General features: G+C 39.3%; 1 non-coding gene across 1 annotated transcript; it reads right to left on the reverse strand.

Moving 5' to 3' along the window:
* Positions 1-870: 870 nt before the first annotated feature.
* On the reverse strand, positions 871-977 carry LOC123814389. The gene has a single exon (XR_006784895.1). It is a non-coding gene; the product is annotated as a U6 spliceosomal RNA (small nuclear RNA).
* Positions 978-24431: the final 23454 nt, after the last annotated feature.

Here is a 24431-nt window from a genome sequence, read left to right on the forward strand (position 1 = left end):
TTATTTTTTCTTTTTGCTATTTCAAATGGGATTTTTTTCTTGGATCTCTGCTTCTGCTGTTTTATTGCTGGTGTACAGAAATGCCTTTGATTTCTGGATATTGACTTTGTATCCCACTGTTTTGCCAAATTCATTTATTAGGTCAAGCAGTTTTTTGGTGGAGTCTATAGGATTTTCTATGTACACTGTCATGTCATCTGCAAACAGTGACAGTTTTGTTTCCTCCTTTCCGATTTGGATGCCTTTTATTTCTTTTTCTTGTCTGATTGCTGTGGCTAAAACTTCCAGTACTATATTGAATAGAAGTGGTGAAAGTAGACAGCCTTGTCTTGTTCCTGATCTTAGTGGAAAAGATTTTAATTTTTGCCCCTTGAGAATGATGTTGGCTGTAGGTCTCTCATATATGGCCTTTATTATGTTGAGGAATGCTCCCTCTATTCCCACTTTGCTGAGTATTTTTATCATGAATGGGTGCTGTACCTTATCAAATGCTTTTTCTGCATCAATTGATATGATCATGTGGTTTTTGTCTTTGCTTTTGTTTATGTGATGTATTACATTTACTGATTTGTGAATATTGAACCATCCTTGCATCCCTGGAATGAATCCCACTTGGTCATGGTGTATGATCTTTTTAATGTATTGTTGGATGTGGTTTGCCAGTATTTTGTTGAGGATTTTAGCGTCAATGTTCATCAGTGATATTGGCCTGAAGTTTTCTTTCTTTGCTGTGTCTTTATCTGGTTTTGGAATTAGGATGATGTTGGCCTCATAAAAAGAGTTTGGGAGACTCCCATCTTTTTGGATTTTTTGAATAGTCTGTGAAGGATAGGGGTTAGCTCTTCCTTAAATGCTTTGTAGAATTCTCCTAAAAATATGGAACACTTCACGAATTTGAGTGTCATCCTTGCGTAGGGGCCATGCTAATCTTCTCTGTATCGTTCCAATTTTAGTATATGTGCTGCCGAAGCGAGCACCATTTTTTAAACAATCTACTATTTATTGTGTTTGCATGTCAGTTTATTGAAATGGAGACAAGAATGCTCATAGCATATCCATGAAACTGTAAGTTGTCAGTTTCATCTATAGCATAGGAAATCTGGGGAGTGTTTTAGGAGAATAGCCTGAGAAGGTAAGGCTTATCCACATTGTAGAACATCTTCAAAGCAAGGTTCTGGCTGGGTTTACTTTCATAGGCATATCTGTGACTGACAGTTTTAAACAGCACCAAAATTTGACAAGTAATCTATCAGTAATAAATTTATCCACACATGCATAATTATGAGGAAGAAATTTGAGAGTTGGAGTAACCAGTTTGGAAGGTATGTTATGCTTCACAAGCAGTGATAAAAGAATGACCTAAAGTATTAATAGAGAGAAAAAAGGGAGTTTAGCTTTGATCAATTTGAGTTTGAGTTTGAGTCCACGGGTCATCTTTCCAGGGAAGGTATGCAGCAAACAATTGGAAATGTGATCTAAGACAGTGTATTTCTGTGATACAGACACAAGCATGCTTGCTTTACTGTGCTTCACAGACACTGTGGTTTTTACAAATTGAAGGTTTGTGGCAACCCTGTGTCAGTTAAGTCTATCAGAGCCATTTTTCCCACAGACTCAGGATGGTTAGCATTTTTAGCAACATTTTTGAATTCAGGTATGTACATTGTGTTTTTAGACATAATGCTACTACATACTTAATAGGCTACAGTATAGCAAAAACATAACATATCCACTGGGAAACCAGAAAAATTGTGTAACTCACTTTATTGTGATATTTGCTTTATTGCAGTGATCTGGAACCAAACCCACAATATCTCCAAGATGTATCATACATACAACATAAGATATGTATGATAGAGTTCAGAGGTATTTTCCAAGAAGGGGTGTTTTAATTTATGTGAGTAGATGGGATCACACAGAGAAAGACTCTAAGTGCAGAAGAAAATGAGAAAGACCAGGAAGAAGGAGCATCTTCATTCAGGAAGAAAGGGGAGGACCAATGGGCAAGTCAGAGTCAGAGGAGCCTGCAGCATCACAAAGTCCACCTGGAATTCTAAGGTGTGTGCCTTAGTCTATTGGAGCTACTGTAACAGAGTACCATAGGTGACCTAAACAAAAAACATTTCTTTCTCGCACTTCCAGAGGCTAGAAGTCTAAGACCAGGGTGCCAGTATGGTTAGGTTCTTGGTGAAGGCTCTCTTCCTGGTTTGCAGATGGCTGCCTTCTTGCTGGATCCTCACAACATGGCAGAAAGATCATGTCTCATGTCTGTTCTCACAAGAACATGAATTCTATTCATGAGGGCTCCTCTCTCATGACCTAATCACCTCTAGAGGCCCCACCTCCAACACCATCACATGGGGATTAGGGTTTCAATGTTTTAACTGAAGGACAGGGCGAAGACACAAACACTCAGTCCACAGGAGTGTGGATGGCCAAGGTGCCTCATCCTTCAGAGAGAGTAAAGAGGTTAAAAACTAGGATGAGGTCATTTCAGCTTTAGACTATGAGATGCCTTTAACTAAGAAGAGAACAACTGAGTAGAATGTTCAGTTTGGGAGTCAGATTTTAAGGAGTGTGTGAATGACGAAGGGATGAAGGTGGCAAGTGCCAATTAAGATGTTTGTCGGCCGGAGAAAAGTGAAGGGATGGCATAGGGGTCAAGGGGTCCAGGTTGGTTGTTTTTTCTTTGACTACTTGCTTTTCTACTTTGTTTTCAATTAATAGGAACTTGAGCATGTTTTTCAAATGGAGGGAAATGTCCTGTAGCTCCAGAGAACACACTGAAGTAAAATTTAAGGAGAATAAGCGGCAGAGCAAGACCCAAGGGAAGCAGAAGGCAGTGAGACTGAGGAATCTGCTGATGGAGCAGAAGGATGCTTCTTTCCCTGGAGGTAGAACACAAGAGTGGAAAATGGGTGAGGATGCTGAGAAGTACTCAAGAGGAGAAGGTTCCCTCCCTCACAACATAAGTGGGCTCTAGAATCAGAGGATGATGGCCAGGCTCAAAAAGCACCAGTTATAGTTGGGACTCAGTGGAATTTGAGAAGGAACTGAAACAATCTGCCATACAGTACTGAAGGTCCCATTGCAGATCAGCTAAATCCATTTCATTTAAAGTTCTGAGATTAGTTTTGTGACTTACTCTGTGGATTGCCAACAGCTTATAAATAAGGAAGAAGGAAAAAAAAGTAACAAGACAAATCTGTTAGCTGAGTGTGCTGCTGTTCTCCAGTGTCCTTTGTAGCTGGTGGGAATAGCAGAAAGTCTCTGAGTCAGGGAGATCAAAGTGTTGCTGAAATTCATAGCATGGGGGTCCACTCTGGAAAGCACAGACTGAAGCCAAAAGCACAGGAGCTGGTGAGCAGACATTGTTCTGAACACAGTAATGGGAGAGGTAGGTGCACACAAGGTCAAGTCTGTTTACTTCATCCTTCCTAGAGATGATGGTTATAGGCATGGGGAATGTTCTCATTTCTCCTGAGGTAGACCCTTCCCCCTTGATATCCAAACTAATCAGAGGGAGCTCTGCCCCATCCTCTAACACAGCTCAGGAGGTTATACCGAGTGGCTCCTGATTGGTCCTGGCAGGAACTTTCACACTACACACAGATACTTACCTCACCGAGAGAGCTCAGGCACAAACACTAACTGTGGGTTACTTAAAATGCAAAGCTCCATAGTCACTGGGAGAACAGTAGTGATCCACAACATGAACAGGATTTTTGACTCTCCAGGAAGTTTCCCATGCTCTTTCTATACGTGTAATTTGTAGCATTTTCTAAAATAGCCCTTTCTTTAAGTGTGAGAGCCAAGGCACATACTCCAACTGGACAAAGCTTCCACCAATACAGAAATATCTTGTTTCATTAATTTTGAGTATATTCAGTTGCCAATAATGCTTTGATTTGCAGTGGAATAAACAATAAATCCAGGGAAATATTCAGGTGTAGGGTGCACTTGAAAAAAAGCTTTTTAGGACACAAGCCAAAGATATTTACTCTAACATTAAAAAGATAATATAGCCAGTTGAGTTGAATTAACCCATTTAGGAATGCATTGCTTCCCAAGGGAAACTACAAAGTCACTCTTCACAAACAGGCATCACTGCCTGCACACATTCAGACATTGGAGATCAGATAAAGTGTTATTGTACTTATCACTCCAAACTACAAAGCCTTCAGATAATTCCAATTACCCACTTAGAAAAAACAAAGAAATGTTCTTTTCAGGGCAAACAGTCTACTTCATAAAAAAAGTTATTACATGTAAAGAATGCTGTATGAAAGAATGGAATTCGAACAAGTCTCTCCTCTTCTCTTCTCTCCCTCCTTTCCCCTCCCCCACCCTCTCACCACAGGGAGCTGGCTGTAGGCAGGACTCTTTCAGGGCAAGACCGTGGCCACCTTCCAAAGGCAGCCCTCAGGGTGTGCATGACGTGGATCCGAGGTTATAGCGGAAATGGTACAAACAACACAAGTCAGTGGGCTCCGTTCTCCTGCTTCATGGGCATGAATGTTGACTGATTCTGAGGCCAGAGGAAGTATTTATGGCCCAGATGAGGAAAATTGCTTGAAAATACTTCAAATAATAAATCAACAGCATCTCAGTTTGTCTGAAGGGGGATTAGTCAATCCCCCTATTGACTAATTAATATTAGTCAATATTAGTCAATATTGATTACAGAGTTCTAACGGTGTGACTGCTCAGTAGGTCCCCAATAAGCACTATTAAGTCTAACTTTCCATCCTGGTCCCAGCCACTCTGTCCATCAAAAAGGGGCTTCTTCCCCTGTTTGGGCTTTCCTCCCCCTTGTTTTCAATACTCACTCAGACCTTAGCATTTCCAAAGTGCCTCCCTGGACAGCTCCAGCACTCTGCGTTCTCTTCCCCTCTGAAACCTCCATATCACCTGTTGTCTGCTACTCACATGTCCCACATTTATCCCACAGGCTCTGTAATGTTAGTTTTTATATGCATATCATGACTGATGAATTGTACTGTGGTTGTGCAGAATCATAGGCTTTGGCTCCATTCACAGAGGTGCTGAATGTTACCCTTTGAAGTCATTGAGTAGAGAACTGGGTTAAGAGGCATACTTATATGAATGTCCACAGTCCAACAAGTACCTTCCTTGGTACACAGATAAATCAACCCAACATCAGACTCAGTGTGATGTAAAAACAGACAGAAGAGGAGCTACATCAGCCACTGCCCTTCAGTAAATGTTTGAGTTCGGCTGCATTAGAGGACCATATCAAACATAGTTCTGAACATAGCAGAACATGGAAGGGCAGGGGGTTGCTGGAGATATGCATGAGGTCAGCCACAGAGGCCCGAGGATATCTGGGGTCATCTGTGAATAAGATTCACACTTGCAAAAGGTTTTCTTGGTTTCCACCTCACTATCATGATGGCAAAAAAGAAGCATAGAGAATTGGCTTGGCCACAGAAATGTGGTGACCAGGTCGGTTACCAGCCTGACAACTCGGTGAGAAACAGATTATGGAAGTGTGGTCCAATAAGAGTTTTCTTACTAGAAATAGGATAGATTCTTGAGAGCTCATGTGGTATAAACTGCAAACCCTTGGTTCTGGGCTTTTCTCACATGGCAGATTCTTTTACACTGACTACTGAATCCTGAACATGTCGTCACGAGCAACCAAGGAGACCGTCTACTCACTTATGTCTTCATTCATACATACATGATTTACACTGTCCCTGCACTGGTTTCACAGTAAACAGATGAAAAAGTCACCTTAAGTCACCTTAAAAGTCACCTGGTCATCATCCACAACAATATTTGAAACTGGATTCATGGTCCCCCAGGTCAGGGGACATGCCCACCCTTGAGACCAGGTAGGTACACTTGCCCTGACCCTCCATGGCCTTCAATCTTGATCCCAGAGATGTGATTATCCTGTTTTCAGTCTCCAGGTGCGGCCCCATGACCAGGGAAACTCAAGCCCTGAGAACTTGGGACATCAGTTTGGATAGCACCAAATTTTATTCTGAGCCAAAGTCCTTCACATGTGAACCTCTTGTAAGTTATCTGACCCTGTGTTTGGAGAGCACCTAACCATTCCTAACATAATAAAACTACCCTAATTCTTGTCAAACAGAAATATTTTAAAAACCGGGAGGAAAATTTCTTTTATCTCAGTTTGCTTAAAGCTATCAAACACAAGTAAGCACTATTCTCTTAGGTATTCCCTCTTAGATTTTATTTCTACTGAAACATTTTGTCTCAAAACATACTTTAAAAGTATAATGCCCTGTATCAGCAATTACTATTTTAAAAGGCAAAGCTTTTTCCCTTAAAAACTTAAAAAATTCAAACCTCATACGGAATTAACCAGCTCTTCAAAGTTTTCTAAAATAAATCTTATGGGATTTTTATATATTATTTTGAACTTTCTGTTGACTTGGAAACAGCCAGAGGATTTTTGCCCTTCTTGTATCTCCTCCTCAGGACGGCTTCTCAAGAGGAAGCAACTCTCTATGAGCAAGAACAAAAAGAGGGAAAGCAATACCCCATGCCCATGGCTTTCCAAATGAACCAATTTCTTGTCCAGTGAGATTTCTTAGGTGCTGTCCTCTTCATTTAGCCCCCCAAATGAAGCCCCACCAGTCAGGCACTGCTACCTTTGGCCTATGATTGAGGAGGTCCCATTCTGACCCTTCTGCAGTCACATCCCTCCTCACAGAGCAAAAGAGGCATCAGAGCTTCCTCATACTTACCCCCACCCCCTCAGTTTTGGAAAATTCCCCAGGGACTCAAGACTCCAGAATTCCCTGTCCAAAGAGCCCAAGCCTGTTTCTGTGTACATACAATAGAGCCCTGTCTTGAGGGTCACCCAATTAGACAGGCACAATTAGAAGAATCAGTATTAAAGTATGCTTACAATTTTTTTTATTCTTGTAATTTTTAGGAGATAAGATTTACTTAAATCATCTCTGCTCATTGAATGAAATTTTAAAGGTTGGGAGGACCTTGGAGACCATTCACTTCATCCCCTAGTTTTATAGGCTGGAACTGTGGGTGGGTGGAGGGGCCTGGCCTTGGCAGGAATCTCATCTCCAACTGTTAGAGGTCCACAACCCCTTTTTTGAAACTTTTGAGAGGCAAGATGTATTTTGAAGTTCAGAATTCAAGGCATGTTACAAAGGTGATAGTGTACATATAACATAAAACATCAAACCCCCACTGGGGTCTGGGACAGCACCCATAATCAAACACAAAAATATCTCCACAAGAATTGAACTTCACAATATTACAGGCTGCATTGTGCCCACCTCCCATTCATATGTTGACTTCCTAACCCACAATACCTCAGAATGTGACTCTTTGGAGAGTTAAGTTAAAATGAGGTCATTGGGGTGGGTCCTAATCCAATGCAACTGGTATCTTTACAAGAAGAGAAAATTAGGACAGAGATACAGGGCAAGATCATGTGAAGACAAGGAAAGATTACCATCTACAAGCAAAGAGGAGAGGATTCAGAAGAAACTAATCCTTTCGACACCTTGATCTCAGACTTCTAGCCTCCTGAATTATGAGTGAAATATTTTCCATTGTTGAAGCCACCCAAGCCTGCGGTGCTTTGTTATGGCCATGCTAGCAAACTAATAAACACTAAGATGATAAATAACCTCATGTCAGTTCAGGTCAGGCTCTACTCCCAAATGAGTTATGACAAAACTTCCTGTTAGTCAGAGCTTTTTTGGCTTCCAGAAGAGAACAGAGTGAGGCCTGTCCTGTCTGTGGGCCAGTGGACAAGTTGCTTAACCAAGCCAAGAGCCTGGAGTCGCCAGCCATTCCAAGAGCAGTCCGTGAGTCCCTTCCATGCTGTGGAATCTCCTTTCAGCCGAGGCTGCCCATGTTTCCAGGCTGTCCTATAAACAGAGCCAGCCAATGAAATAACTTCTATTACACAAGCTCCCTCTGCAGGAAAACCCTAAATGAGCCTCCCACCAGGTCCTCCTAAATTGGCTGAATGCTTCAGATTCTTTGAATTCTGTAACATTATTACTCCTTCCATTTTTGCACCATTTGGGTAACTGACTTCTTCCCCTTCTGCATTCTGCTAACATTTTTATTTGATTTCTACACTGAATCATGGAGAGGAAATCACCTCAGATCTTCTGTCAGATAATAAGCACATATGTGTGTATGTAAGAGAAAAATAAAGCATTTGTAAACAGTTTTATTTAACAACCAACTGTCCTTTCCCCACTTTTCCAAATCCTGGATTACGGCAAGCAGCCAGTTGCAAAATTGAACAGTCTATCATTCAGCAGTGGAAAACAAGATCAGTTACTAAATTCTTAAAGAATCTGTTAAGTCCTATTTTCATTCCCAAAATTTTTTCTTTAGCTCCCACTGGCATTGTTTATAAGTGTTTTGAATCATCATGCCTTAAAATTCTACCTTGCATGTTTCTCCCTGAGTCATTAAAAATCTTACTTTGAAAGACCAGCCTATTCCCTATTCCATATTCATATATAACAACAACAATGCCAACAGTACTGATGATGATAATAATAATAGAAGCTAGCATTTATTCTTCCCCATGCCAGGCTCTATTCTCACCACTTTTGATTATAATTCATTTAATAATCAGAAACCTGTTGTTGTTATTGTTGTTGCTAATAAGCTCATTTTATAGATTTAAAAAGCTGAGATACAGAAAAGTCAGATAACTTGTTCAAGATTATACCCTACTAAGTGAGAAAACTGAGGCTCGAATGCAAGAGGTCTGGCCAGAGAGTTCAGGCTCAGAGGCAGTAACCCTGCACCCATCCAGTGGTTGACTATTTCCATAGGCGACTGTGGATTGCCACACATACAGTCCCAGGGAAGAATATTGCTCTCTGTATATATACACAGGCCTTTCCAGTGTCTTTTTTAAAGAGACATTTTTAGAGAAGTTTTAGGCTTATAACAAAGTTGAGAGGTCCAGAGATGCCCCATGTACCCCTTGCCTCCACATGCATGGATGTCCCTGTTATTGACATCACTCACCAGAATGGCACTTTTTTTAACCAAGGATGAAGCTACACTGACACATCATAATCACCTGAAGTCCACATTTACTTCAGGGTTCAATTTTGGCACTGTTCTAGGGGTTTAGACAAATATGTAATGACATACACCCATCATTATAATATCATACAAAGTACAGTAGAACCTCGGTTCTCGAATTTATTTCATTCTGGAAAACTGTTCAAGAAGTGATCCCTTTGAACACTCAGTCCCCTTTGTCACCTGTGAGACATATGACTGATCTTCCAGGTACTAGCATGAAGGGGCTGTTGAATAGAGAATCGAGACCTGAAGTTTTGTTAGACAACTGAGATGTTTTTTCTGTGAACAACTTGATCAAAAACTGAATTGTTCAAGAACCAAGATAGCCAAGAACTGAGGTTTGGCTGTATTTTCACTGCCTTAGAAATCCTCTGTGCTCTGCCTATTCATCTCTTCTCCCTCCCCCGCCCCCGGCAGTCCCGGATCTCTTTATTGTCCACAGTTTTGCTTTCCCCAAATGTCATATGTTTGGGAATCAGATAGTATGCAGCCTTTCCAGATTGGCTTCTTTCACTTAGTATTAATCATTTAGGGTTCATCAATGTCTTTTCATGGCTTAATCACTCATTTCTTTTTAGCACTGAATAATATTCCCCTGTCTGGGTATACCACAATTTATTTACCTACTGAATTCACCCACTGAATTACATTTTGGTTGCATCCAAGTTTTAGCAATTATAAATAAACTTTCTATAAACATCCACATGAAGGATTTTGTGGGGACATAATTGTTCGACTCCTTTAGGTAAATACCAAGGAGTATGATTGTTGGATCATGTGTAAAAGCACATTTAGTTTTATAAGAAACTGAAAAAGTGCCCTGGCTGGTGTGGCTTAGTGGATTGAGCAGAGGCTTGCGAGCCAAAACATCGCCAGGTTGATTCCCAGTCAGGGCACATGCCTGGGTTGCAGGCCATATCCCTAGTACAGGGTGTGCTAGAGGCAACCATACATTGATGTTTCACTCCCTCTCTTTAACAAAAAAAAAGGAAAAAGAAAAAAGAAACAGAAAAAGTGTCTTCCAGAGTGGCTGTACCATTTTACATTTCCATCAGCAATGTGCAGGAGGTCCTGTTGTTCCACATCCTTGTCAGCATTTGATGTTGTGGCCATGCTGGATTTTGGCCATGCCAGCAGATGTGCAGTGCCATCTCATTGTTATTTAAATTTGCATTTCCCTGATGTCAATGATGTGGAGCATCTCTTCATATGCTGATTTGCCATCTCTACATCTCTTTCAGTGAGGTGCTTGTTAAGAACTTTGGTCCCTTTTTTAATTGGGTTGTTTGTTTTCTTATTATTGAGTCCTATTTTGATATTAGAGTAAAATGTGTTAATAATATAGTTCTTAGGAAAAGCATTGAACTGAAAAATTAAAACACCAAGGATCTGTTTCCCCTGATTTGTGATCTTGGAAAATCATTTAAATACACTAAGGAAGTTAACCAAGCATTAAGTCAGAAAAATCAGGGGCATGGTTTGGGGTTGAGGGACACTGTTAAAGAAGCCAAGATCTGCTGAGTGTAGACTAAGAATCAGACACCTGTTGAAGTACATAATCTCAGCTTGAAACTCTAAAGGCTGTGCGGTGCTGAGCTGAAAAATGCCTCCAGTCCCTGGAACCTGTGAGTGTGACCTTATTTGGAGAAAGGGTCTTTGTATGTGTAATTTAGTTAAGGATCTCCAGACAAGGAAATCATCCTAGTGGCATGCAAACAATAGAAGAGGATGAAACGTGGCCACAGGGGGAAAGATTGGAGTGATGCAACCATAGCCAAAGAATGCCAACAGCCACCAGAAGCTGGAAGAGGCAAAGGACAAAATCTCCCTGGGAGGCTCTGAAGGGAGCACAACCCTGCCAACACCTGGATTTCAGACTTCTAGCCTCCAGAACTGTAAGAGAATAATTTTGTTACTTTAAGCCATGTGTCCATGGAAAACTGGTACAGCAGCCACAGGAAACAAACACAACAGGTATTATGAAAACTGAGCATCAAAGGATTGGCAGGTACTATGTGCAGGTCACCTTAACAGCCACACAAGTATGCATATGTCCGCTTTACTGGGGGAAAAACTAAGTCTCAGAGAATTCGCCATCCTGTTTACCTCAAAAAAGTAGTATGAAATTCAAAGTATGTATTTGTACAAGTCAGGTGTTTGAGAGCTATAAAACGTCATATCATAAAACTGTGATGATGATGATTTCGATTATATAGGATAGAGAAAGGTATCTTTTCATGAATCAAATATTAAAGGTATACCAGTTAGAAAATTCCTTAACAATTTACTTCTAGTTCTCAAAAAATACAATATGATACTCATAATAAAAATATAATTAGAAATTTTAGATGATTCAGAAGAGCCAGGCAATTCCTTGGTCTTAGGATTGCATTTGGTAAAGCAATAAAAGAGATTTCCATTTGTAACAGGAGAAACTAACATTTATGGGATGCTGACAATGTATATCACACATAGCATCAGTGCTTTCATAAGTATTATGTGACACAAATCAACTTCTAATTCTTTTTCTTTTAACTATCCCAATATATGGTCAACAGCTCAACTCAGTAATGCCTCTTTCAGACGATATTGGTATTCTTCTACAATCTAACTGAAAAAAATCTGTCATTGAAGCACAAATAGACATGCAACTCTAACAGGCCTTCAGAAGACATCATTAGACACTTCATCCAGTACATCTCAGGCTGTGGCAAGTGATAAGTCAAGTCTCTTCTCCTGAAATTCCTTTTTATTAATGAGTAGCATGTTGCTAAGAATGTCTTATGGTGACTCAGACCTTCTTAAATAGTCTCACTCTAATTGGTATTGACACATGAAAATCAGTCTAAACCTTCTTTTCAATGAATCCTTTGAAATCTCTATCTAAGTTTTATTTCTCTCCTTAAGATCTTCACATTTGAACAAAGAAAAAGCAAGCATGTAAATAAGCAAAACATTTTAATAGACCTATTCAAGAAGGCGTTATATGAAATCTGACGAGAACAGGGGAGAAAAGTTCAGACAAAATAGTAAAACCAACCACTGGGGAAGAAAAAAAGCTTTGTCACAAAAAGAAATTTGGTGATGGAAAAGGGAACTATTTATTGTCTGGAAGAAACAATAGGGAAGAGAATCCAGAATAATGGACACGACATTCAGTGCTCATAAATCTATGCACACAGTGTGAGGCATGAAAAGGGAGTGCATGTGTTCAGGCAAGAAGGAAACAGCACCGCATGATATAAAATATTAGCCTTATGAAAATAGGACTAGATCATGATATCAAGAATCAAATGGGTATTACTTCCCATAGATTCAGAGGAATGAGGTCCAGAGGGTCCCACCTTAGTGGCAATAGAAGAATACAACTCGTTCAAGAAAACACATTAGTTGAGGAGGAGAAAGATCATTATGTGTGTTAAGAAACCATTCACTAAAGCAATTGTAAACTAAATGCATAATTAAATGAATGTTAATGGTAATATACTATTGTCATTACACAAAGGAATGTCTTTTTCTTAATAGATACATTCTGAGCTACCTAGGCATGAGTGTCAAAATTTCTGTAACTCATTTCAAATGGTTCATTACAAACTTATATCCAGGACATGTTTTTGAGGAAGAGAGAGTAAAACATTATGTGCAAATAGGTGATAAATGTAAATACACATATTTGTATAAAGTATATTCATTATACAAATCTTTCAGTGTTTTTGTAGGATTAAAATTTTTCAAAATAAAAATTTGTGATAAAAAGAAAATATTTTCCTGAACTTACCAACTAAAATCCCTAAAGATTTCATTCGTATGTGGAATCTAATGAACGAACTGAACTAACAAGCCAAACAGAGACAGATTCATAGATGGAGAGCAGATGACAGCTAGTGGGGGTTGGAGGAATTGAGAGAAAAAAAAGAAAAAGGACTCATGGACATAGACAACAGTGTGGTGATTGCTGGGGGAGGGGGTATAAAGGGACTAAATGATAATGGAAAAAATACAATAAAGATGAAATCAAAAATAATAATAAAATAATTCAAAAGAAAAAACTTTTTTTAAAAAAGACAGTTTCCAGCTCATAAACTTGTTTAGTTTAACTTATACCACATTTTTTGTTTCATTTTATGAATTAATTTTATTTCAAAAACTTGGAGCTTTCACATAAAAATCTGAATTCTGGGTTATTTTGAAATATAGGATGATTTATCTGCCTTTCCTCATGATGACAACTGGCTTAAAGGGGTTCACTTTCTCTTCCTGTGCATTAGACATGAACATGACCCACTGTCCCCACTACACCTGCTCACCTCATTTCCAGTACCTTATTCACCCATACGTATTTGAGTTTCCAACCCCTCTGTACATCACATGACCTTGATGGAGAAGAGAAAGGTAAAGACCATTGATGAAACTAAAAGGAGAGTGAAACCTAAAAGGATTGCTTGGAAAAGTAGAGCCAGACAGCAAAGGAAAAACCTTTTCCTAATTCCCATTGTCAGACCAAAGTAGTGATGGGAACTTTGGTGTTCATTTGTAACTAACAGTTCTCATCATTTATATTTCTGGGCCTGCTTTTTATCACTGGACTTAAGCATACTGCTTTTATTCCATCAATGGATTGGTCTTCTTAACCAGACTAGGACTTCCTTGAAGGTAGCCTTATTTGTGTCCCCATTCCTACCAGGGGGCATGGATTCTTTTAGATGCTTTATCAGTGATTATTGAGTGAATGAGTAAATGAATGAATGAAATGGATGCTGTGTAAACCCTGAAGAAGGGCATCCAACAACAATTCAGCTTTAGAAGGGCAGTCGAAAGAGGTGACAAAACCTGAACCAAGTCTGAAAGATTAACTATAAGAGTAACTGTATTAATTGATAACCTATGATTCTCAAGCATACTCTGGGATTTAGTATGTTATCTCGTTGAATCTTCATAACAACCATGAGATAGGGACTATTACTACCTCCTTTTATGTCCTTAGTAAACTAAAACAAAGATGTTAACTGACTTCTGTAGTATTCTACATACAGGTTGTTTGGCTTCAGGGTCTGCCCCTGTAACTACTTCCCGAGAGCCAATAGCTACTGAGCAGGTATGATATGCCAGGTCTCTATTCTTTCCTGACACTGTAGTTATTGATATTTCTATTACATCTTATATCAGGTCAAGAAGGTATGTTTTCTCAACTAATGTAATATATAATTATATATATTTAACTTAATATATAATTATATATGTTTAGTTTAATATATAATTTTTATATGTAATAACTGGAGGAATATTGTCAGAATTATATTTTTAAATACTAAATGATAAAACAAAGAGAGTCACCCTGGCTGGTGTGGCTCAGTGGATTGAGCACCAGCCTGCAAACCAGAGGGTCACTGGTTTGATTCCCAGCCAGGGCACATGCCTGGGTTGCAGGCCAGGTCAGGTCCCTAGCAGGGGACATGTAAGAGGCAGCTATACATTGATGTTTCTCTCCTTCTCTTTCTCCCTCCCTTCCCCTCTGACTAAAATAAATAATAAAATCTTTAAAAATAAATTAATTAATAAATAATAAATAACTTATTTATTATTTAGAACTTATTTATTAAATAAACTTAAATAAATAAATAATGAATAGATAAATAAAACAAGAAGAGTAAATATAATTTCTAGATTTAGAGTCCACATATTAATGGAAACCAACTTGACAATGGTATGTGAAAAATGTATGAGAAACCGCCAATCTGCATATATTCATTGCCTATTACCTTAACAACTAAGTTTAGCCCAATCCTTTAAATACTTATTAAGTCTTTCTAAGTGCCAAATACCATGCTAACCAGTGACAGATGAATAAAGTGTGGTCACTGCTTCTAAAGAACTTCCAATCTATTTACAAATACATTAGTAGATATATTTTCCATAATGTAGAAATTTCTGGAGATGGAGGAAGAGCAGCTACTTTAATCCAAGGGTTCAGGGGCAATTTCCTGTGGAAATGACACTTGAGCTAGGTCTTAAAGGCCATCCATGCCCATGGAAAGAAAGGTGTGGAAATTCCAGGCAGAGGGAACAGAATGGGCAAAGACAGGGTGTACAAAACTTAAATATACTACTAGCAACACAGTATTTCCAGAGCATCGAGTTAGGAATGATGGGGAAGCAGAAAATACAGTTAAGAACTTATTAAGGACTATGAACTCTTTCTGGTAAGCACTGGGAAGCTATTGAAGGGCCTTAAACAAGGCAAGGCAATGCCCCTGGCTGATATTTTTAAGGGGGGCAAACTGGAGTCAGACAGCCTTCAGGAGACTATGGCAATAATCTAGAAAAGTGAAGCTAAAGGTCTGAATTAGCACAATGGGAATAGGGACTTAGTGTAGAACACATAAGTAACTTTCATACTTAGAGATCATTTATGATGGGTAGGGAAGGGTCAAGTTTAATTCCAGGCTTCCAATAAATGATGAATTGCTAATACATCCAATATCATCCTCAACAGTGCTATATTTACTTTTCAAAACATAGAGTTTAAATCCATACTATGTAACATTTCTAATTATGCATGCCATTAGAAAAATAACTTTGAGTATATATAGTATGGCTTAACTGATGTATTTTATAAATCATAGTAATAACACAAAATCAGAAATGTGAGATAAAAATATAGAAAAGTAAATAAATAAATGTAACTAAAAGTTTTAATATCTTTTTCTACCACACTAATGGCCTAGAATAAGGAAAAGAATCGTCTCATTTGATCTGCACTAGTCGGACCATGTCCAGAGACACAGCACTCTGTGACCACTGACAAAGGAAGCACATCCCACAGAGGAGGGCCAAGATGCTGAAGCCACAGAGGTCCTGTGGGACAACTCTGGGCATGGAGGCCGGGGAAGCAAAGCTTAGGGAAGACAATATGGCCACCTTCCAAATTGAGGCAGAGGATGTTCTAAGTTCCTCTGAAACTTTTCTCTGTCCTCCTCACTCACAGGAGGTAATACTAAAAGGATTAGTAAGATGATGCAACCCTTATGGAGGCATATTTGCTAGAAGGCAATAATGCTTTAGTTTTAAAGAGTACTACTCATGTGTGTGTTTGTTCCCCATGCCTCCATGCTATCAAAGCTGTAAATTCTGCAGCAGCAGATGCATGAAGACCAACATGGGCTCATTTCTCTGTACCCTGACAGTCTCCCAGCAGTCTGAGTGATAGAACCACCAGTACCATCTCTCCACACACACGGCCCCACCCCATCCTCCCTCCCTGCTCGAGTTCTGGCACTCTTATCTCCTCTATCAATTGTTCACTACTGGTAAGATTTGGATTTGGGGCTTGGGAGACAGTAAGGTTGCCTTTATGCCTTTGGACCGTATCATTAGGCCTTTTTTACTGATGTTTTGGCAAGAAGCCATGCTAGTAATAAAGTAGTTTTCTGTTCTCTTTTTCTGTGTGTATATCTCCTCAGAGACTCCACAGCAAGGGGAGCTGACTGGTCCAAGGCTGCATTTGGGTATTCCTGAAATCCCCAGCCAACATTGGTGTAATAATACCCCAATCTTGCCATTAGGTTCAACATAAATATCTGAATGGCAGTTGTGTAAAGTGGAGAGAACACAGACTTTAATGCTTTAACAGACAGAAAGGGAATATTTGAGTTCTTATAGGCAGGTAAAAATGACTAACAATGAAGCAAAGCTTTCCAAAAGTCACAACTTGTTCCAAAAATGACCATTCTGAAAACGGCTTCCTGCCATTTTCAGCACAATGGGAATAGGGTCCGAAAAGCTAAAATGGATGTTGGAAAGCAAGGATCAACAGAACATTAGGTTAACAGCTGGAAGGCATAAATATTAGACTCAGCTTTGCCAATAGTTAGTTATATGAATCATATTATATCTATGGGTTTCGTAGTACTTACACTCAATGACCAGCAAGAACCCTTTGGCTCCGCATTGTTTCACTGAGCATCTAACAAGTGCCCGACACAAAGCTTAGTCAGAGACTTCCAGCCACTGAGGTATGAATTTATGTGTGCTTTCTTTTTGGAAAAATCTGCCTCCTAAATAATTCTACCCCCTCAAACCAATGTCCATTTGATCATGTTTCCCTTGTCTAAACTAAAAAAAAAGAAAATGCTTACTTCTTTATTTCTGGGAGCTAAAGACCTAGAGCTGTCCTGGCCCTCCCATATCTGCATTTCAAACAAATGTAAAAATAAGTTTTTAAATAGTATTTTCTATAGTTTCTATGGGTTGCAGACCTTATTTCAGTGGTTTTAATTTTTCCCTTAACATTCGAATATGCTTTAATCTAGGAATGAATAGCAACTGGTGAATATTCTCTTTTCCCTATGTGGCTAGAAACCAAGATACATGGGTTTTATATGCTGCTAATGTTATACATAAGATATATTTATAGTATTCTTGTCAATGAATGCTGGACTCTCATTTCCAGAATTTTTTTTAATTTGATGTGTTCCTTCAGTAGAGAGGAATAAACAGTCTTGTAAAACATGATGGTTCAATACAGTTAAAAGAGCTCTAGGCTATTTATAGCAATTAGACCATAAAGATAAAAACAAACCACATGTACATTTATTGTGTCCATAAAATGTAACATGTGGAAATAAATTCTGACAGTGATGGTGGAGCTATTTGCATGTTACATGTCAGCATTCACCACTGGAATTAATGAAAAGGATTTGTCACAATTCTTTCTTTTTGAAACTGGAAGAGTCAAATCGCCATAATAGATATTAGCCATGGCTGAAACTGAAACATTTTAGGACACTTTTCTAGTCTTGAGCTCCTTCATGATATTTCCCAGGGGATACAGAGTGTCACATCTCAATCAAGCCTTGCTTCACAATCCAAGCTCCAGAAGCTTCTGCTTCTGAGTGTCTGCTAAGTCAACAGAAGAAATCTTATTTCTGGAGACTGAGGCCTCAACTATTAACATTAGTGGCAGAAACATCACTTAATTGCAGCTGCTGGTTCACCATGCGGAGTGGTGCCTGATGCCATGACCCTGCCAGTGAAAGAGGACACTTCACTTCTACTTCACACAGTTGCCTGTGCAGAAGGCAACACAGTAGATGCCAGGAAAGAAGAAAGACAGGGCAGCCAGAAAACTGGAAGATATGGTCCACCCCCCTAAGGGAGTTAGCATGCAGTTGAGAGATGGGGCGTGCGTGAGTTTAATAATTATAGGATGACCCAAAATGTTGTTATTTATAACCTCTCACTGATTTCAAAGGAGGGTGGATGCCAATAACAGATGAATGCAGTAAAATCCTTACTGTCATAATAATGGCTTTTGAGAAATTTAGCACTAGGCAGTGGATAGGAGCATTCAAAGGGGATCAATGGTGCTTCACGAGGAAGCAGAACAAGAAAAAGCAGCAGGGGAAAGCACCCAGCAGATGCAGGGATGGGGGCCAGAGCCAGTACGGCTCCCACACTGGAGGAGAGCACATTGGAGAGGGACCACCTGCCTCCAGGCCAAGAAGACAGAACAGAGAAACAGATAAATGGAGAGAGGGTGGCGTGGATGGGTTGAAAAACTATCCAAATGTGTAATGTAAAATTCACCTTCTTTTTCCTTATATGACTGTTGATATAATCTTCGTTTCTCAGAAGTGCTCTGTGGAGTGGGTTTTCTGAGGGGGAACTGCAAGGATTTGCTGATTCCTCACTGAAGACTTGAGGGAGGAAAAAGCTGATGCTACTGGTGTAGATCTGATATGTAGTCTACAACAGAAATATCACAAAGCAGTAAGTACAATAAGTGTTTGAATTCCACCTGCCCATTAAGACTCCATTCAAATTACAATCTATTCCATGAGGCCTCAGCTTAAAGGGGGTTCTCATTCCTCTGAGCTCCTGTATTTGTTCATCTGCACCTCTTCTGTGGTACTCCTTAGTGCTCCCCGGTGTCTGTAATCTCTCCTTCTAAACTATGTATGTTTTGATGTGTCTGAAATATCTTTGACATTTTACATTGCCCAGTACAGAACTTCACTGTAGTAACTGTTTACTAAATGAATAAGTAAATTTATGAATGTTGAAATAATGTTTTTTTAAAAGATTTTATTTACTTATTTTTAGACAATGGGAAGGAAAGGGAGAAAGAGAGGGAGAGAAACATCAATGTGTGGTTGCCTCTTGCATGTACCCTACAGGGTACCTGGCCCACCACCCAGGCATGTGCTCTGACTGGGAATCAAAGTGGTGACCCTGTGGCAGGTCAGCACTCAATCCACTGAGTCACACCACCCGGGGCTCTGAATGGTGAAACAATGTTATACATAACATACACAAATACTGATGCTTTCAGTCCATAGGTAAACGGGCTAACATGAAATTGGTCAGGTAGGCATTTACACAGAGGGAACTTTGAGCTGGTTCATAAATAAAACAGTGGACTTGGATCAACATGGATCATGGACAGTGTTCTCAGAGTAGAAGAATAGCATTCTTGAAAAAGCACTGACCACCATGATCCAAGGATGTGGCTCTGTATTTGTAACAATCCCCACTCTTTCCCACGGAGAGGGAAAGCTAGGCTCTAGTCCCCTTGGGTTGAAGGGGAGCAGAGTGGGATGAAGATAAGGAATAATAAAAGTGACTAATCTACCCTGGGGAAAAAAAAACCACCTAGACACATATATAATCTTTTTAGGATACAAGTGAAACTTATACTGATAATATAAGGCACAAACATTACTGAGTAATCCCAAAACTACTACATAATATCCTTTCAAAAGCATAGCAACCCATTTCCCATGTTAATTCATTCCATTAATAGCTGGCGTAATCCTAAAACATTTACAGAAGCTATTCAGTTGTGAACAAATGATCTGCTGGATTAGACCAGTTTGTTAGAATCCTACACACACACACACAAACACACACACACACACACACACACACACATACATATTTTCAAAGTTCATTTACTCAAATATTCACTGAATCTCTAATGCACATAAAGCACTGTGATAAGCAGTTTGGGAAATGCAAACAGTTTAAGGCAAGCTCCTTGTCCTCACAGAAATTACAGTTTGAAAGATCAGGATTGTGTGAGATACAACAAATAAAAGATTTGTGTAGTGTTTGTTACATGTGAATGTATGTAAACCACTTAGAAAGGACTTCCAGAGAGGGGGGCCAATCGGTGATCTGCAGTACTTCACGGAAGGGGCAGCCCTTGGTCTAGGACTTGACAGAGGGTGTAGCTACATGGAGCTTTGCAAAGGCATTACAGACACCAGCAAGGCATTTTATTAAAATACATAGGGGTATATAGTTTACTCCTGGAGCACTAACTATACAAAATTCTAGACTCATTTGAATGGAAGGTAATTATGGAAAAAGAAGACAAAATTTAAAAAGTACCATGGGTTGGGCATAGATCGTATAAGGGATATTTCTAATGGTCCCAAGGCCTGTGTAATGCACAAGGCGTTTCCAACAGCTCAAGCACTCATGCAGATTTTCCCACGGGTGGAATTTACCTGTGTTATTGAAAACAGCTGTTCAGTTTCTCTTGGGTAACTTTCCAACTTATTACCTTGAAGTAGAGATTGTTTTCATTTTCAAAAAATTCAAAACCACTCAACACTATATATCATGATATATTCCTTGAAGATTTTGATTGTATCTTTTAGACATTCAAACGCAAGGAAGTTCCATGTAACCACACCAAGTTAATTCATTCTGCAAATAGTTAGCATAATCACACAGCATTTACAGCATCAAAACCGGAACCTCCGAAGTTGATGCATAAAGCCTAGAGTATCAGCCATAATTTACATTTCCAGATTGTAGCCACAGTAATGAAACCCTGTAGGATTATTAAAATGCATTTTGTGCAGTGTATTTATTACTTGGAATTTCTTATTTATGACTCATAGAAAGATGGAGCTAAGTAAAATAAAACACAAACTAAGCTTTCACTAAAATAATGAGATCCTATTCACTCTCTTACCCAAATATACTTTTATTAAGTTTTAAATAGTTGTGTTGGTTTGATTCTTGGGAGAAATGCTTTTCACTTTACCTATCTTGGAGCCCTTTCTTAAGTAAACTAATTTAGCATAAAGAAAACATTGTATGTAGGTCTTAGCGCTAAACTATATTATTTTAAACACCTGGTGGATAAAGGTTTATTTCATGTGAAATCATAAGGAGCAAATGATTTAAAGTTTCTCTGATAGAGCCAATAGTGACCATGCAAGGGCTAGCTGGTCTGGCATCGTCTTAATGCTTAGCAACTACCTGCATTTAAGTCAGTCGGAAGCCCCATAGAAAAGACACTGTAGTCCTGCAGCCACATCACTGAATTATTGCCATTTCCACCTACAAAGGATAGCAGAACTCCTGTTAAGATTTTTCTGCTCAGAAAATTGCCCTCGTACAAATGGTAGAACAAATTAGTAAACATGCCTTCCTTCAAGTGCTTCACTTACTGGTGGCTGACAGCATGGCCTTCATGGCCACACAGAGAAACAAAAGTGTGATCCTCGATGCAAATAGAGCCTCCGCCTCGATCACTTCTCACCACACTGCACTGAAGCCATGATATACTCTAAAAAGACTTCTGGAAAATACAGTGTTGGGTCACAGAATGGGATGCACATAGTAATTGAGAGTACTACATAGCAGTGCCTAAGATTAGTTCACTACTGCCACCAGAGATTTTGAGCAAGTTACTTAACCTCTCTGGCCTCAGTTTCTCCATCTTCAAATGTGGATAATGCCAATCATTTTGACTTATGTCATAGGATTGACATGACTATAAAGGAGGTTAATACATGTAAGTGATTAAAATAGTACCCAGCAAGTATTTTTAAAACTCAGTATGAAATGTAAGCCTTGATTACCTCTTATCTTTGTTATAAAATACAAGCATTCATGATCTTGAAATTTAAGTCTGGGTTTGAACGCCAGGTGTCCACTTTCAAATTCTATAATCTTCAAGGATGAGGGGGAGGATGAGTCATATTTATGAATTACTTACCAGACATTTTATGTATATTATCTCATTTGTATTTCACAGCCACCTATAAGGTAAGTATTGTTATTAAACTCATCTTACAGATGAGGCACCTAAATGGGGTTTATCATTACTAAAGGTACAGAGTTGGCTAGTGGCAGATTCAGGAGTATTTTCATGTGCCATTTGCCCCTAGACCATACTGGCTGTCCACATTACATACTGTTCCACCTTGCAGCAATAGGAAGGTCGAAAATAAGCTAAGTGGTCAAAAATGTAGTGATCACAGTCATGTGCTTCATAAGAAGCATGAGAATTTATGATGAACAGTGAGCACTTGAAGCATGGCAGTTAAAGGGCTAAGGCATACCACAGGTGTCAAGGAGAGAACATTCGTAGCTCTCTCCCAGTTCTTTATAGATTGAGCTAAGGCAGGCCTAAAGTGGCATGGCCTCTACGTGCTAACCAAGACATTAACAGTGGTTCAGCGCAGACCTCTAAAACAGTAAGTGCGTCCAAGGGCCCTGTAAACACAATCCAAAATGTCTTTTTCACACTTGATATTGTTTGCTGACACCACTCTGAAGGAAATGGAATGCAGACGCAAATATGCTCTGGAAAGACTTCCTCTCCCTGGGATACACCCACTGCACTACGTGTTTGTCTTGCTCTGTTTCAGCACTGCTAAAAGTTGCCCAAAGATGTATGGAGGCAAGATTAAGTGTGCAGGGGTGGGTCGGGCAGCCATGAAGCTGCACTCTGAGGAAAAGAGGCCCTGGGTGGGGAATGGGCCTCCTTCTGAGACTTTTGCCTGAAGGTTTATAAATGGAATGGATCCAGCCTCCTGCACTATAACAAGAAAAGCTCTGTAGTGCCAAGGTGCATATATGAGTATCAATTTTGTTTTGCTGTAAGGGCATGGACCATATATAAATGGGATTTTAGAAGCCTTATAAAAGTGAGTAAATGCAAAGAAAAGAAACATTAAATGAAAAACCTGAGGGTGGGGGAAGAGAGATGAGACTAGAGAGAGAGACAAAGAAGTTTAAAGAAAAGTTTTAAGCTTGCATGATTCGGTAACCTCCTCATCTACTTCACCAAAAACTGTAGTAATATTTGCACTACTTGCCATTATTTTTAGTGTGGGCTTTTAATTTTGGCAAAGGTAGAGGCATGGGCTAAGTTTTCTTACAAACCTCAATTCATCCCAGAAACTGCCCAAGGGGGCCCAGCAGTTATAAGTCACTGAAAGTCTCCTGCCTGAACATTTTTATAAAATGAGGGGAAAAGTGCCCTCCAAGGCATTCCTAGTCTCATGAACTGGCCTGCACAACCAGCAGATTCTTTCTGATGGACATCTGGAAGACTGCAGGCCTCCCCACAACAATCCTGTTCCAGGCTACTTTACTATGTACTACAAAGAAAGCAAGTTCAAATCCAACAATACTTCCAAACAATTATTATAAAATATGTACAGAAACCATTGTAAAAGTCTCTCTTTGGAAGCTCAGTCCTGTTCCAGCTCTGTGGTCCTTAGACTAAAGAGAACTTTGCAGGAAAGAGCTACTTGGGGGAGGTGCTACAGCAGTCCCATAGCAGCTGAGCTTCTGCTTGAATCCGGCACACCAGGTTTGAACAATATAGCAGGCACAGAGAAGAATAGGAGCCAGTGTGCTTCTAATTTTGCATCAAGGGTGGAAATGCTAGTGGCCTGTGCAATATTTCTAACCACCACACACAGCTGATACACCACACATCTCACCAAGGAAATGCAATCTACAGCAGATCTTATGTTAATTGAAAAACCTCTAATGTCGATTGAGAGATTTATACCCAAGACCTTCAGGAAGTGAAATCCTGATGACACTCTTCCAAAAGTTAACTAAGTACCTTTCTGGTATGTACTGTAGATTAATATACTTCAAATATTAACTAGGCATAGATCAAAATAATTTATGCTCACTCACTCACACATGTTATCATCCATGCTAAAGTATTTTAAAGATATATTATAGAAGAGCAAGTATAGTCAAGGAACATCTATAAAGGACCCATGGACAAAGACAACAGTGGTGGGGGAGGAGGAAGATTGAAAATGGGAGGGGGAATGGGTAAAGTGAGGGAGAGCGATGGGGGTAAAATGGGGACAAATATAATTGAACAATTAAAAAAAGAAAAAAGAAATGCAAAAAAATAAAACATATTTGAAGATAAAAGTATGAAGGAATTAGAAATTTATCTTCATATAATGAAATTTAATAAATGAAAAATAAATATGTATTTTAGTTTAAAAAAAATTATAACTAGTGAGTAGCCCAGCTGCAACAGGAGCTTGATGTGGCCCAAGGCAAAC

This window comes from Phyllostomus hastatus, unplaced genomic scaffold (assembly GCF_019186645.2).
Source record: "Phyllostomus hastatus isolate PE091 unplaced genomic scaffold, TTU_PhHast_1.1 phas_contig_1, whole genome shotgun sequence".
Taxonomy (NCBI): domain Eukaryota; kingdom Metazoa; phylum Chordata; class Mammalia; order Chiroptera; family Phyllostomidae; genus Phyllostomus; species Phyllostomus hastatus.